The sequence below is a fragment of the Macrosteles quadrilineatus genome, unplaced genomic scaffold (genome assembly GCF_028750875.1).
Source record: "Macrosteles quadrilineatus isolate MER2022 unplaced genomic scaffold, UCM_ALF_1.0 Scaffold_38__1_contigs__length_1125367, whole genome shotgun sequence".
Lineage (NCBI taxonomy): Eukaryota > Metazoa > Arthropoda > Insecta > Hemiptera > Cicadellidae > Macrosteles > Macrosteles quadrilineatus.
The window spans coordinates 760697-777364 of NW_026542631.1; positions in this window are offsets into that span (position 1 = coordinate 760697).

Below are 16668 nucleotides of genomic sequence, written 5' to 3' on the forward strand. Positions count from 1 at the left end.
TTTAACATGATAAAATGTTACATTTTAACATGTTGCATTTTAACATGATAAAATGTTACATTTTAACATGTTGCATTTTAACATGATAAAATGTTACATTTTAACATGTTTCATTTTAACATAATAAAATGTTACATTTTAAAATGTTACATTTTAACATGTTACATTTTAACATGTTACATTTTAACATGTTGCATTTTAACATGATAAAATGTTAAATTTTAACATGTTTCATTTTAACATGATAAAATGTTACATTTTAACATGTTTCATTTTAAAATGTTACATTTTAATATGTTACATTTTAACATGTTGCATTTTACATGATAAAATGTTACATTTTAACATGTTGCATTTTACCATGATAAAATGTTACATTTTAACATATTGCGATTTAACATGATAAAATGTTACATTTTAAAATGTTACATTTGAACATGTTACATTTTAATATGTTACATTTTAACATGTTGCATTTTAACATGATAAAATGTTACATTTTAACATGTTGCATTTTAACAAAATAAAATGTTACATTTTAACATGTTTCATTTTAACATTATAAAATGTTACATTTTAACATGTTTCATTTTAACATGATAAAATGTTACATTTTAACGTTTCATTTTAACATGATAAAATGTTACATTTTAACATGTTTCATTTTGACATGATAAAATGTTACATTTTAACGTTTCATTTTAACATGATAAAATGTTACATTTTAACATGTTTCATTTTAACATGATAAAATGTTACATTTTAACATGTTTCATTTTAACATGATAAAATGTTACATTTTAGCATGTTTCATTTTAACATGATAAAATGTTGCATTTTAACATGTTTCATTTTAACATGATAAAATGTTAAATTTTAACATGTTGCATTTTAACATGATAAAATGTTACATTTTAACATGTTTCATTTTTAACATGATAAAATCTTACATTTGAACATGTTTCATTTTAACATGATAAAATGTTACATTTTAACATGTTTCATTTTAACATGATAAAATGTTACATTTTAAAATGTTACATTTTAACATGTTTCATTTTAACATGATAAAATGTTACATTTTAACATGTTGCATTTTAACATGATAAAATGTTACATTTTAACATGTTTCATTTTAACATGATAAAATGTTACATTTAAAAATGTTACATTTTTACATGTTTCATTTAAACATGATAAAATGTTACATTTTAACATTTTTCATTTTAACATCATAAAATGTTACATTTTAACATGTTACATTTTAATATGTTACATTTTAACATGTTGCATTTTAACATGATAAAATGTTACATTTATCATGTTGCATTTGAACATGATAAAATGTTACATTTTAACATATTGCAATTTAACATGTTGCATTTTAACATGATAAAATGTTAAATTTTACATGTTTCATTTTAACATGTTTCATTTTAACATGATAAAATGTTACATTTTAACATGTTTCATTTTAACATGATAAAATCTTACATTTTAACATGTTTCATTTTAACATGATAAAATGTTACATTTTAACATGTTGCATTTTAACATGATAAAATGTTACATTTTAATACGTTGCATTTTAACATGATAAAATGTTACATTTAAACATGTTTCATTTTAACATGATAAAATGTTACATTTAAACATGTTTCATTTTAACATGATAAAATGTTACATTTTAAAATGTTACATTTTAACATGTTACATTTTAATATGTTACATTTTAACATGATAAAATGTTACATTTTAACATGTTTCATTTTAAAATGTTACATTTTAAAATGTTACATTTTAACATGTTGAATTTTAATATGTTACATTTTAACATGTTGCATTTTAACATGATAAAATGTTACATTTTAACATGATAAAATGTTACATTTTAACATGTTGCATTTTAACATGATAAAATGTTACATTTTAACATGTTGCATTTTAACATGATAAAATGTTACATTTTTACATGTTTCATTTTAACATGATAAAATGTTACATTTTAAAATGTTACATTTTAACATGTTACATTTTAACATATTAAAATGTTACATTTTAACATGTTGCATTTTAACATGATAAAATGTTACATTTTAAAGTGTTACATTTTAACATGTTACATTTTAACATGATAAAATGTTACATTTTAACATGTTGCATTTTAACATGATAAAATGTTACATTTTAACATGATAAAATGTTACATTTTAACATGTTTCATTTTAACATGATAAAATGTTACATTTTAAAATGTTACATTTTAACATGTTACATTTTAATATGTTACATTTTAACATGATAAAATGTTACATTTTAACATGTTGCATTTTAACATGATAAAATGTTACATTTTAACATGTTTCATTTTAACATGATAAAATGTTACATTTTAAAATGTTACATTTTAACATGTTACATTTTAATATGTTACATTTTAACATGATAAAATGTTACATTTTAACATGACAAAATGTTACATTTTAACATGTTTCATTTTAACATGATAAAATGTTACATTTTAACATGTTTCATTTTAAAATGTTACATTTTAAAATGTTACATTTTAACATGTTACATTTTAATATGTTACATTTTAACATGTTGCATTTTAACATGATAAAATGTTACATTTTAACATGTTGCATTTTAACATGATAAAATGTTACATTTTAACATATTGCGATTTAACATGATAAAATGTTACATTTTAAAATGTTACATTTGAACATAATACATTTTAACATGTTGCATTTTAACATGATAAAATGTTACATTTTAACATGTTGCATTTTAACATGATAAAATGTTACATTTTAACATGTTTCATTTTAACATTATAAAATGTTACATTTTAACATGATTAAATGTTACATTTTAACGTTTCATTTTAACATGATAAAATGTTACATTTTAACATGTTTCATTTTAACATGATTAAATGTTACATTTTAACATGATAAAATGTTACATTTTAACATGTTGCATTTTAACATGATAAAATGTTACATTTTAACATGTTGCATTTTAACATGATAAAATGTTACATTTTAACATGTTTCATTTAAACATTATAAAATGTTACATTTTAACATGTTTCATTTTAACATGATAAAATGTTACATTTTAACATGATAAAATGTTACATTTTAACATGTTGCATTTTAACATGATAAAATGTTACATTTTAACATGTTTCATTTTAACATGATAAAATGTTACATTTTAACATTATGCATTTTAACATGATAAAATGTTACATTTTAACATGTTTCATTTTAACATGATAAAATGTTACATTTTAACATTATGCATTTTAACATGAAAAAATGTTATATTTTAACATGTTTCATTTTAACATGATAAAATGTTACAATTTAACATTATAAAATGTTACATTTTAACATGTTGCATTTTAACATGATAAAATGTTACATTTTAACATGTTGCATTTTAACAAAATAAAATGTTACATTTTAACATGTTTCATTTTAACATTATAAAATGTTACATTTTAACATGTTTCATTTTAACATGATAAAATGTTACATTTTAACGTTTCATTTTAACATGATAAAATGTTACATTTTAACATGTTTCATTTTGACATGATAAAATGTTACATTTTAACGTTTCATTTTAACATGATAAAATGTTACATTTTAACATGTTTCATTTTAACATGATAAAATGTTACATTTTAACATGTTTCATTTTAACATGATAAAATGTTACATTTTAACATGTTTCATTTTAACATGATAAAATGTTGCATTTTAACATGTTTCATTTTAACATGATAAAATGTTAAATTTTAACATGTTGCATTTTAACATGATAAAATGTTACATTTTAACATGTTTCATTTTTAACATGATAAAATCTTACATTTGAACATGTTTCATTTTAACATGATAAAATGTTACATTTTAACATGTTTCATTTTAACATGATAAAATGTTACATTTTAAAATGTTACATTTTAACATGTTTCATTTTAACATGATAAAATGTTACATTTTAACATGTTGCATTTTAACATGATAAAATGTTACATTTTAACATGTTTCATTTTAACATGATAAAATGTTACATTTAAAAATGTTACATTTTTACATGTTTCATTTAAACATGATAAAATGTTACATTTTAACATTTTTCATTTTAACATCATAAAATGTTACATTTTAACATGTTACATTTTAATATGTTACATTTTAACATGTTGCATTTTAACATGATAAAATGTTACATTTATCATGTTGCATTTGAACATGATAAAATGTTACATTTTAACATATTGCAATTTAACATGTTGCATTTTAACATGATAAAATGTTAAATTTTACATGTTTCATTTTAACATGTTTCATTTTAACATGATAAAATGTTACATTTTAACATGTTTCATTTTAACATGATAAAATCTTACATTTTAACATGTTTCATTTTAACATGATAAAATGTTACATTTTAACATGTTGCATTTTAACATGATAAAATGTTACATTTTAATACGTTGCATTTTAACATGATAAAATGTTACATTTAAACATGTTTCATTTTAACATGATAAAATGTTACATTTAAACATGTTTCATTTTAACATGATAAAATGTTACATTTTAAAATGTTACATTTTAACATGTTACATTTTAAAATGTTACATTTTAACATGTTGAATTTTAATATGTTACATTTTAACATGTTGCATTTTAACATGATAAAATGTTACATTTTAACATGATAAAATGTTACATTTTAACATGTTGCATTTTAACATGATAAAATGTTACATTTTAACATGTTGCATTTTAACATGATAAAATGTTACATTTTTACATGTTTCATTTTAACATGATAAAATGTTACATTTTAAAATGTTACATTTTAACATGTTACATTTTAACATATTAAAATGTTACATTTTAACATGTTGCATTTTAACATGATAAAATGTTACATTTTAAAGTGTTACATTTTAACATGTTACATTTTAACATGATAAAATGTTACATTTTAACATGTTGCATTTTAACATGATAAAATGTTACATTTTAACATGATAAAATGTTACATTTTAACATGTTTCATTTTAACATGATAAAATGTTACATTTTAACATGACAAAATGTTACATTTTAACATGTTTCATTTTAACATGATAAAATGTTACATTTTAACATGTTTCATTTTAAAATGTTACATTTTAAAATGTTACATTTTAACATGTTACATTTTAATATGTTACATTTTAACATGTTGCATTTTAACATGATAAAATGTTACATTTTAACATGTTGCATTTTAACATGATAAAATGTTACATTTTAACATATTGCGATTTAACATGATAAAATGTTACATTTTAAAATGTTACATTTGAACATAATACATTTTAACATGTTGCATTTTAACATGATAAAATGTTACATTTTAACATGTTGCATTTTAACATGATAAAATGTTACATTTTAACATGTTTCATTTTAACATTATAAAATGTTACATTTTAACATGATTAAATGTTACATTTTAACGTTTCATTTTAACATGATAAAATGTTACATTTTAACATGTTTCATTTTAACATGATTAAATGTTACATTTTAACATGATAAAATGTTACATTTTAACATGTTGCATTTTAACATGATAAAATGTTACATTTTAACATGTTGCATTTTAACATGATAAAATGTTACATTTTAACATGTTTCATTTAAACATTATAAAATGTTACATTTTAACATGTTTCATTTTAACATGATAAAATGTTACATTTTAACATGTTTCATTTTAACATGATAAAATGTTACATTTTAACGATTCATTTTAACATGATAAAATGTTACATTTTAACATGTTGCATTTTAACATGATAAAATGTTACATTTTAACATGTTTCATTTTAACATGATAAAATGTTACATTTTAACATTATGCATTTTAACATGATAAAATGTTACATTTTAACATGTTTCATTTTAACATGATAAAATGTTACATTTTAACATTATGCATTTTAACATGAAAAAATGTTATATTTTAACATGTTTCATTTTAACATGATAAAATGTTACAATTTAACATGATAAAATGTTACATTTTAACATGTTGCATTTTAACATGATAAAATGTTACATTTTAACATGTTGCATTTTAACATGATAAAATGTTACATTTTAACATGTTTCATTTTAACATAATAAAATGTTACATTTTAAAATGTTACATTTTAACACGTTACATTTTAATATGTTACATTTTAACATGTTGCATTTTAACATGATAAAATGTTACATTTTAACATGTTTCATTTTAACACGATAAAATGTTACATTTTAACATGTTTCATTTTAAAATGTTACATTTTAATATGTTACATTTTAACATGTTGCATTTTAACATGATAAAATGTTACATTTTAACATGTTGCATTTTAACATGATAAAATGTTACATTTTAACATATTGCGATTTAACATGATAAAATGTTACATTTTAAAATGTTACATTTGAACATGTTACATTTTAATATGTTACATTTTAACATGTTGCATTTTAACATGATAAAATGTTACATTTTAACATGTTGCATTTTAACATAATAAAATGTTACATTTTAACATGTTTCATTTTAACATTATAAAATGTTACATTTTAACATGTTTCATTTTAACATGATAAAATGTTACATTTTAACGTTTCATTTTAACATGATAAAATGTTTCATTTTAACATGTTTCATTTTAACATGATAAAATGTTACATTTTAACATGTTTCATTTTAACATGGTAAAATGTTACATTTTAACATGTTTCATTTTAACATGATAAAATGTTACATTTTAACATGTTTCATTTTAACATGATAAAATGTTACATTTTAACATGTTGCATTTTAACATGATAAAATGTTACATTTTAATACGTTGCATTTTAACATGATAAAATGTTACATTTAAACATGTTTCATTTTAACATGATAAAATGTTACATTTTAAAATGTTACATTTTAACATGTTACATTTTAATATGTTACATTTTAACATGATAAAATGTTACGTTTTAACATGTTGCATTTTAACATGACAAAATGTTACATTTTAACATGTTTCATTTTAAAATGTTACATTTTAAAATGTTACATTTTAACATGTTGAATTTTAATATGTTACATTTTAACATGTTGCATTTTAACATGATAAAATGTTACATTTTAACATGATAAAATGTTACATTTTAACATGTTGCATTTTAACATGATAAAATGTTACATTTTAACATGTTGCATTTTAACATGATAAAATGTTACATTTTTACATGTTTCATTTTAACATGATAAAATGTTACATTTTAAAATGTTACATTTTAACATGTTACATTTTAACATATTAAAATGTTACATTTTAACATGTTGCATTTTAACATGATAAAATGTTACATTTTAACATGTTTCATTTTAAAATGTTACATTTTAAAGTGTTACATTTTAACATGTTACATTTTAACATGATAAAATGTTACATTTTAACATGTTGCATTTTAACATGATAAAATGTTACATTTTAACATGTTTCATATTAACATGATAAAATGTTACATTTTAAAATGTTACATTTTAACATGTTACATTTTAATATGTTACATTTTAACACGTTTCATTTTAACATGATAAAATGTTACATTTTAACATGTTTCATTTTAACATGATAAAATGTTACATTTTAACATTATGCATTTTAACATGATAAAATGTTACATTTTAACATGTTTCATTTTAACATGATAAAATGTTACATTTTAACATTATGCATTTTAACATGATAAAATGTTACATTTTAACATGTTTCATTTTAACATGATAAAATGTTACAATTTAACATGATAAAATGTTACATTTTAACATGTTGCATTTTAACATGATAAAATGTTACATTTTAACATGTTGCATTTTAACATGATAAAATGTTACATTTTAACATGTTTCATTTTAACATAATAAAATGTTACATTTTAAAATGTTACATTTTAACACGTTACATTTTAATATGTTACATTTTAACATGTTGCATTTTAACATGATAAAATGTTACATTTTAACATGTTTCATTTTAACATGATAAAATGTTACATTTTAACATGTTTCATTTTAAAATGTTACATTTTAATATGTTACATTTTAACATGTTGCATTTTAACATGATAAAATGTTACATTTTAACATGTTGCATTTTAACATGATAAAATGTTACATTTTAACATATTGCGATTTAACATGATAAAATGTTACATTTTAAAATGTTACATTTGAACATGTTACATTTTAATATGTTACATTTGAACATGTTACATTTTAATATGTTACATTTTAACATGTTGCATTTTAACATGATAAAATGTTACATTTTAACATGTTGCATTTTAACATAATAAAATGTTACATTTTAACATGTTTCATTTTAACATTATAAAATGTTACATTTTAACATGTTTCATTTTAACATGATAAAATGTTACATTTTAACGTTTCATTTTAACATGATAAAATGTTTCATTTTAACATGTTTCATTTTAACATGATAAAATGTTACATTTTAACATGTTTCATTTTAACATGATAAAATGTTACATTTTATTATGTTTCATTTTAACATGATAAAATCTTACATTTTAACATGTTTCATTTTAACATGATAAAATGTTACATTTTAACATGTTGCATTTTAACATGATAAAATGTTACATTTTAATACGTTGCATTTTAACATGATAAAATGTTACATTTAAACATGTTTCATTTTAACATGATAAAATGTTACATTTTAAAATGTTACATTTTAACATGTTACATTTTAATATGTTACATTTTAACATGATAAAATGTTACGTTTTAACATGTTGCATTTTAACATGACAAAATGTTACATTTTATCATGTTTCATTTTAACATGATAAAATGTTACATTTTAACATTTTCATTTTAAAATGTTACATTTTAAAATGTTACATTTTAACATGTTGAATTTTAATATGTTACATTTTAACATGTTGCATTTTAACATGATAAAATGTTACATTTTAACATGATAAAATGTTACATTTTAACATGTTGCATTTTAACATGATAAAATGTTACATTTTAACATGTTGCATTTTAACATGATAAAATGTTACATTTTTACATGTTTCATTTTAACATGATAAAATGTTACATTTTAAAATGTTACATTTTAACATGTTACATTTTAACATATTAAAATGTTACATTTTAACATGTTGCATTTTAACATGATAAAATGTTACATTTTAACATGTTTCATTTTAAAATGTTACATTTTAAAGTGTTACATTTTAACATGTTACATTTTAACATGATAAAATGTTACATTTTAACATGTTGCATTTTAACATGATAAAATGTTACATTTTAAAATGTTACATTTTAACATGTTACATTTTAATATGTTACATTTTAACATGATAAAATGTTACATTTTAACATGTTGCATTTTAACATGATAAAATGTTACATTTTAACATGTTACATTTTAACATGTTACATTTTAATATGTTACATTTTAACATGTTGCATTTTAACATGATAAAATGTTACATTTTAACATGTTTCATTTTAACATGATAAAATGTTACATTTTAACATGTTACATTTTAACATGTTACATTTTAATATGTTACATTTTAACATGTTACATTTTAAAATGTTACATTTTAACATGTTGCATTTTAACATGATAAAATGTTAGGCTACATTTAAACATGTTACATTTTAACATGATAAAATGTTACATTTTAACATGTTGCATTTTAACATGATAAAATGTTACATTTTAACATGTTTCATTTTAACATGATAAAATGTTACATTTTAACATGTTACATTTTAACATGTTACATTTTAATATGTTACATTTTAACATGTTGCATTTTAACATGATAAAATGTTACATTTTAACATGTTGCATTTTAACATGATAAAATGTTACATTTTAACATGTTGCATTTTAACATGATAAAATGTTAGCCTACATTTTAACATGTTGCATTTTAACATGATAAAATGTTACATTTTAACATATTGCGATTTAACATGATAAAATGTTACATTTTAAAATGTTACATTTGAACATAATACATTTTAACATGTTGCATTTTAACATGATAAAATGTTACATTTAAACATGTTGCATTTTAACATGATAAAATGTTACATTTTAACATGTTTCATTTTAACATTATAAAATGTTACATTTTAACATGATTAAATGTTACATTTTAACGTTTCATTTTAACATGATAAAATGTTACATTTTAACATGTTTCATTTTAACATGATTAAATGTTACATTTTAACATGATAAAATGTTACATTTTAACATGTTGCATTTTAACATGATAAAATGTTACATTTTAACATGTTGCATTTTAACATGATAAAATGTTACATTTTAACATGTTTCATTTAAACATTATAAAATGTTACATTTTAACATGTTTCATTTTAACATGATAAAATGTTACATTTTAACATGTTTCATTTTAACATGATAAAATGTTACATTTTAACGATTCATTTTAACATGATAAAATGTTACATTTTAACATGATAAAATGTTACATTTTAACATGTTTCATTTTAACATGATAAAATGTTACATTTTAACATTATGCATTTTAACATGATAAAATGTTACATTTTAACATGTTTCATTTTAACATGATAAAATGTTACATTTTAACATTATGCATTTTAACATGATAAAATGTTACATTTTAACATGTTTCATTTTAACATGATAAAATGTTACATTTTAACATGTTTCATTTTAACATGATAAAATGTTACAATTTAACATGATAAAATGTTACATTTTAACATGTTGCATTTTAACATGATAAAATGTTACATTTTAACATGTTGCATTTTAACATGTTGCATTTTAACATGATAAAATGTTACATTTTAACATGTTTCATTTTTAAATGTTACATTTTAATATGTTACATTTTAACATGTTGCATTTTAACATGATAAAATGTTACATTTTAACATGTTGCATTTTAACATGATAAAATGTTACATTTTAACATATTGCGATTTAACATGATAAAATGTTACATTTTAAAATGTTACATTTGAACATGTTACATTTTAATATGTTACATTTTAACATGTTGCATTTTAACATGATAAAATGTTACATTTTAACATGTTGCATTTTAACATGATAAAATGTTACATTTTAACGTTTCATTTTAACATGATAAAATGTTACATTTTAACATGTTTCATTTTAACATGATAAAATGTTACATTTTAACATGTTTCATTTTGACATGATAAAATGTTACATTTTAACGTTTCATTTTAACATGATAAAATGTTACATTTTAACATGTTTCATTTTAACATGATAAAATGTTACATTTTAACATGTTTCATTTTAACATGATAAAATGTTGCATTTTAACATGTTTCATTTTAACATGATAAAATGTTATATTTTAACATGTTGCATTTTAACATGATAAAATGTTACATTTTAACATGTTTCATTTTTAACATGATAAAATCTTACATTTGAACATGTTTCATTTTAACATGATAAAATGTTACATTTTAACATGTTTCATTTTAACATGATAAAATGTTACATTTTAACATGTTGCATTTTAACATGATAAAATGTTACATTTTAACATGTTTCATTTTAACATGATAAAATGTTACATTTTAACATGTTTCATTTTAAAATGTTACATTATGAAATGGTACATTTTAACATGTTACATTTTAATATGTTACATTTTAACATGTTGCATTTTAACATGATAAAATGTTACATTTTAACTTGTTTCATTTTAACATGATAAAATGTTACATTTAAAGATGTTACATTTTTACATGTTTCATTTAAACATGATAAAATGTTACATTTTAACATTTTTCATTTTAACATCATAAAATGTTACATTTTAACATGTTACATTTTAATATGTTACATTTTAACATGTTGCATTTTAACATGATAAAATGATACATTTATCATGTTGCATTTGAACATGATAAAATGTTACATTTTAACATGTTGCATTTTAACATGTTGCATTTTAACATGATAAAATGTTAAATTTTACATGTTTCATTTTAACATGTTTCATTTTAACATGATAAAATGTTACATTTTAACATGTTTCATTTTAACATGATAAAATGTTACATTTTAACATGTTTCATTTTAACATGATAAAATCTTACATTTTAACATGTTTCATTTTAACATGATAAAATGTTAGTTTACACTGCCATAAAGGTTGCACAATGGTAATGCTTTACCAAATACATCCAAAAACGGTCGAAATCTCGATATTAAATTCTATGGGTCCCTAACCATACAATTAGCTATGTCTTCATAATATATTACAAATTCTAAAGGAATAGCCCTCTCTTGGCATCTAAACAAGAAATTTAACCATATATCTCTATTGTATGTTCATTCACTTGATGATATCATTAATAACACCACAGGAGGTGTTATAGCAGAGCTTTTAGGTTTCTTATGTCTCCAGCATCTCTTGTTAAACATATAGCCATATAGGGGTTTTCTACTACAGTAGTTACCACAGAATCTCTTCTTATCCTTATAGTAGTATGCACAGAGGTTTAATTTTACATTATGTAGCTTTGTATCATAACCTCTAAGGTCATTATAATGGTATATCCAAACCATTACAACTCTGTTACAAAACTGTCAAATCCCACCCTATATCTGCCTTTATTAAGGTCTGATGTTTTATCGATAATCAGGAAGCCAAAGTTATCTTTCTATGAAACTGCACAAATCTCTTTTAACTTGTCAAAGGACATATCAGTTGTCACATAATCATTATATACATATCTCAGGTTCCTTTCATCCTGTTTAAATAGTATAAGAAAGTTACAGTTGTCTCTGATTAACTGTTTTGGAATACTACTGTATGTCTGTCCCAAGTAGAATATATCCAAGTTTTTATGTCTCCCCATAGCAAAATAACTTCTAATCATATTATGTTTCTCACAACTTATATCGTCAAATATAATTATAGAGTTTTTCTTTGTATCATTAGGATTTATAACTAATGTATTATCATCATACTCATAGTATCCAATTTCTTCAGGCAACACTTGTTTAAGTAACTTGTATTTGTCTTGATATAAAGACTTTGAGAAAACATAAATATTTTCAAATCGCAAACCATTTGGATCAAAGATCATATTGAATAGTACATTGGTTTTACCACATGAACTATGGACCACAAAGAATTGACCGAATTGAGCTTGGCAATAGTTGACCATGCTTGAAATTCTTATCTAACCCTGAACCGCTAAAGATATCAAAGTTTATTACAGGAAACTGTACGTTCTGCTGTACTAACCTCATTGTTACTGATTACACTGCTCTAAGTGGTTTTGTTTTTATACTTTAGATAACGATGACTACTACTACTAGGTCTTTGACAATTTTCCTACTATTATGTGTTTTTTACAATACCTTGTTAGATAGTGACTAATTAACTATATCCTTGTTATTTATCCAGCTATTATGTGTTTCATCAAAGCCTTTCCACTTTACTAGTAATTTAGAACCTTTACGCTGTAAAACCTTCTCAACCAGATATACATTACCCGTTTTAGCCTTACTAATTTCCTCAGCATAAAAACCACCTTTAAGGATTTCCCCAGTTGAGTCTTGTAGTATATATGTGACGGGTCTTGTAGGTTTAATCGCGTATACTTTAAAAACTTCATTAGTCCAGTTGGGCAAGTACCCCTTTTTAAACATTCTTCTAGCTTTACTAATTCTAACATTATCTCCTAATTAAAATTTAATTTTACCTTTAGGGTTTTTTAGTCTGTTTAGTCTTTTCAGTATCATCTTAACGTGTTTTTGTTTAACATCTTTAGGCTTCATGCCAATAGTCCTATGTTTACTGTTATTATATAACTTTACAATATTTGGCAAGATACTTAGCCACTCATAGCTTCCACAAGCAGTAAATAATTTATACATTTTATTCTTAGGCGATTTATTATATCTCTCACATATTGACACCTTCATTTCTGAGAATGTATGGTAATGATTTATGTTATACTCTTTCATCAGCCTATTAATATAAATATTAAAAAACTCTTTTCCTTGATCAGTTTGAAAATTTGTCATTTTATATTTAGCTAATATAGGTTCAAGTGCTTTAGCAACTACAGGGCCTGACTTGTCCTTTAAAGGTATAGCAAAACCTAACTTGAAAAAGCAGTTAATGATTGTCATAATATAGCGGTACCCCTTGTTTAATTTTGCATATGGCTGCATCTCTACTATATCAACCTGGTATAAATCATTTATCCCTTTAAGAGTTACATTACGTCTGGTATAGTTTTTCCTAGCGGGTTTGTGTAGTTCTTCTGCTATGCCTTCCATAGTGGAAATGATGTATTCTTACACCTCTTTTAGCTTTATATTGGATAGAGTTTTTATACCCTCACTAGGTGAGGCCGGGTTAAGCATTTATAGTCCTAGTAGTAAGAATTTTTAGGTTAACTCTTGGATCTTTGGTAAATGCCTTTGATTAAACTAGTTAAGTAAAATTGTTTTTACTATAAAATTTTGTTTAACCTGATATTATATTATTCAATAAAAATAGCTCAAAACATATTTCATTGACACTAGCACTCTAGTATAATAGACTTGTTTAACGTGAAGTTAATACAAATTATAAAGTTATAATAAAGTAAGGTTATATCATTTAGCAATACAGCTATCAGAAAAGCAAATATATAAAGTGAGGTTATATTACGTATGCATTACAACCTTAATAGGAAAAGTCATAGCTAATTAATTTGGCAGAAACATTACTCTCACTAGTAAGATTCAAACCCATAACCCTAGGTTCAAACAGTTAATTCCCTATACCATACTAATTATATTATATACTAATTATGTTTCAGATGACCACCCCTCTCCACCTCAATTAGTTATAAGTATTTGATTATAAGATTATGTATTTAGGTATTTAATAATAAGTTTATATAAATAGTATAGAATACAGTAATATAAGTATTAGTGTATATAGATATGTAAATAAATCCATATTTAGCTTGTACAGTTGTTTTCATTATTTTCCCCAACTTAAATTACATCATAAAAGCAGTCCACCAGCTAAAACAGCCTGTGGGATAATTGGCAGAAAAGCAAATAATAATACATAAAGTGAGATTATGTTACATATACAAGAGGTCACGTGATCAGCTATCAGTAGTTAGTAAGACACTAGTGCTACAGCCTAGTAGAGAATTTGTAAACTATGACAACTAATACCATCAACGCTAGCACTCCAGTGGTATAAAGATAAAAAGTGCGGTTGTGTTACATATACAAAAGATCAACTAGGGATCAAACCCATGAACCTCCCACTACAATACCAAAAATCAACATATAAACTGAAGAAATGACAATAAATGAACCAAGAAATGACACAAATACAAACAGTTAACAGCACTACAACACTAAAAATCAACATATTACCCCAACCATATATAATTGGTGATTAGTAAGGATTAAACCCCCAAACCTCCAAAACTCACACTACTCCCACTACAATAACAAAACCATACAAAAGAAATCACCCCAACCAAAAATGATTGGTGATTAGTAAGGATTACACCCAAGAACCTCTGAGGCTATAGGTTCATATACAAGCAGTTAACTATAATACAACACCATACCCACAAAAGAAAACACCCCAACAGGAAATAACATGTTTGGTGATTAATAAAAATCGAACCCGTGAACCTCTGGCTCTACACAGCTTCATACACAACCAACCACTAGGTAGAAACATAAATTCAGGGCACCCATCATCCCAAGAGTACATAACATCTATAAAATGTAAATTTAACATCCAACATTTGGTGGCCTTTACAAAGGCCATTTTTTATACTCCATGGTAAAGTTTAGCCCTCTTTCAGCTGTTTTTAACATTGGATAATCATTTGTTTCACGTTTATTATACACTATAGCATGTATATATAATATAAAATATCACATAACATTCAACATTTGACAGTATTTATGCTCAACGGTAAAGTTCCACTTAAGCATTATACACTATATAGAATAAAATGTTTGTTTTTTTACAAATCCTACTGGGTTAGGATTAAACCCATAAACCCTTAGCATATATTAGGATCAATACCTTAAACCTACTACATGATTAATAGTTGGTTGGAATTGAACCTGTGAACCTCTAATAACATATTTTGTGGTTAGTTAGCATTAAACCTCTAGCATATATTAGGATTAAACCCGATAACCGGAAATAACATGTTTTGTGTTAGGTTAGAATCACACCCGTGAACCTCTCCAGCTAGGTTAGATTTGAACCCATAAACCTCCCACTATAATACAATACCATTAGTGGTTGGTTAGAATCGACCCCGTGAACCTTACCAGAAGTGATAGGTTAAAATCAAACCCATAGACCTCCAAATAATAGGTTAGAATTGAACTCACAAACCTCCAAATAATAGGTTAGAATATATATATGTTTTGTGGTTGGTTAGAATTGGACCCATAAACCTAGTACATAACAATCGGTTAGGATTGAA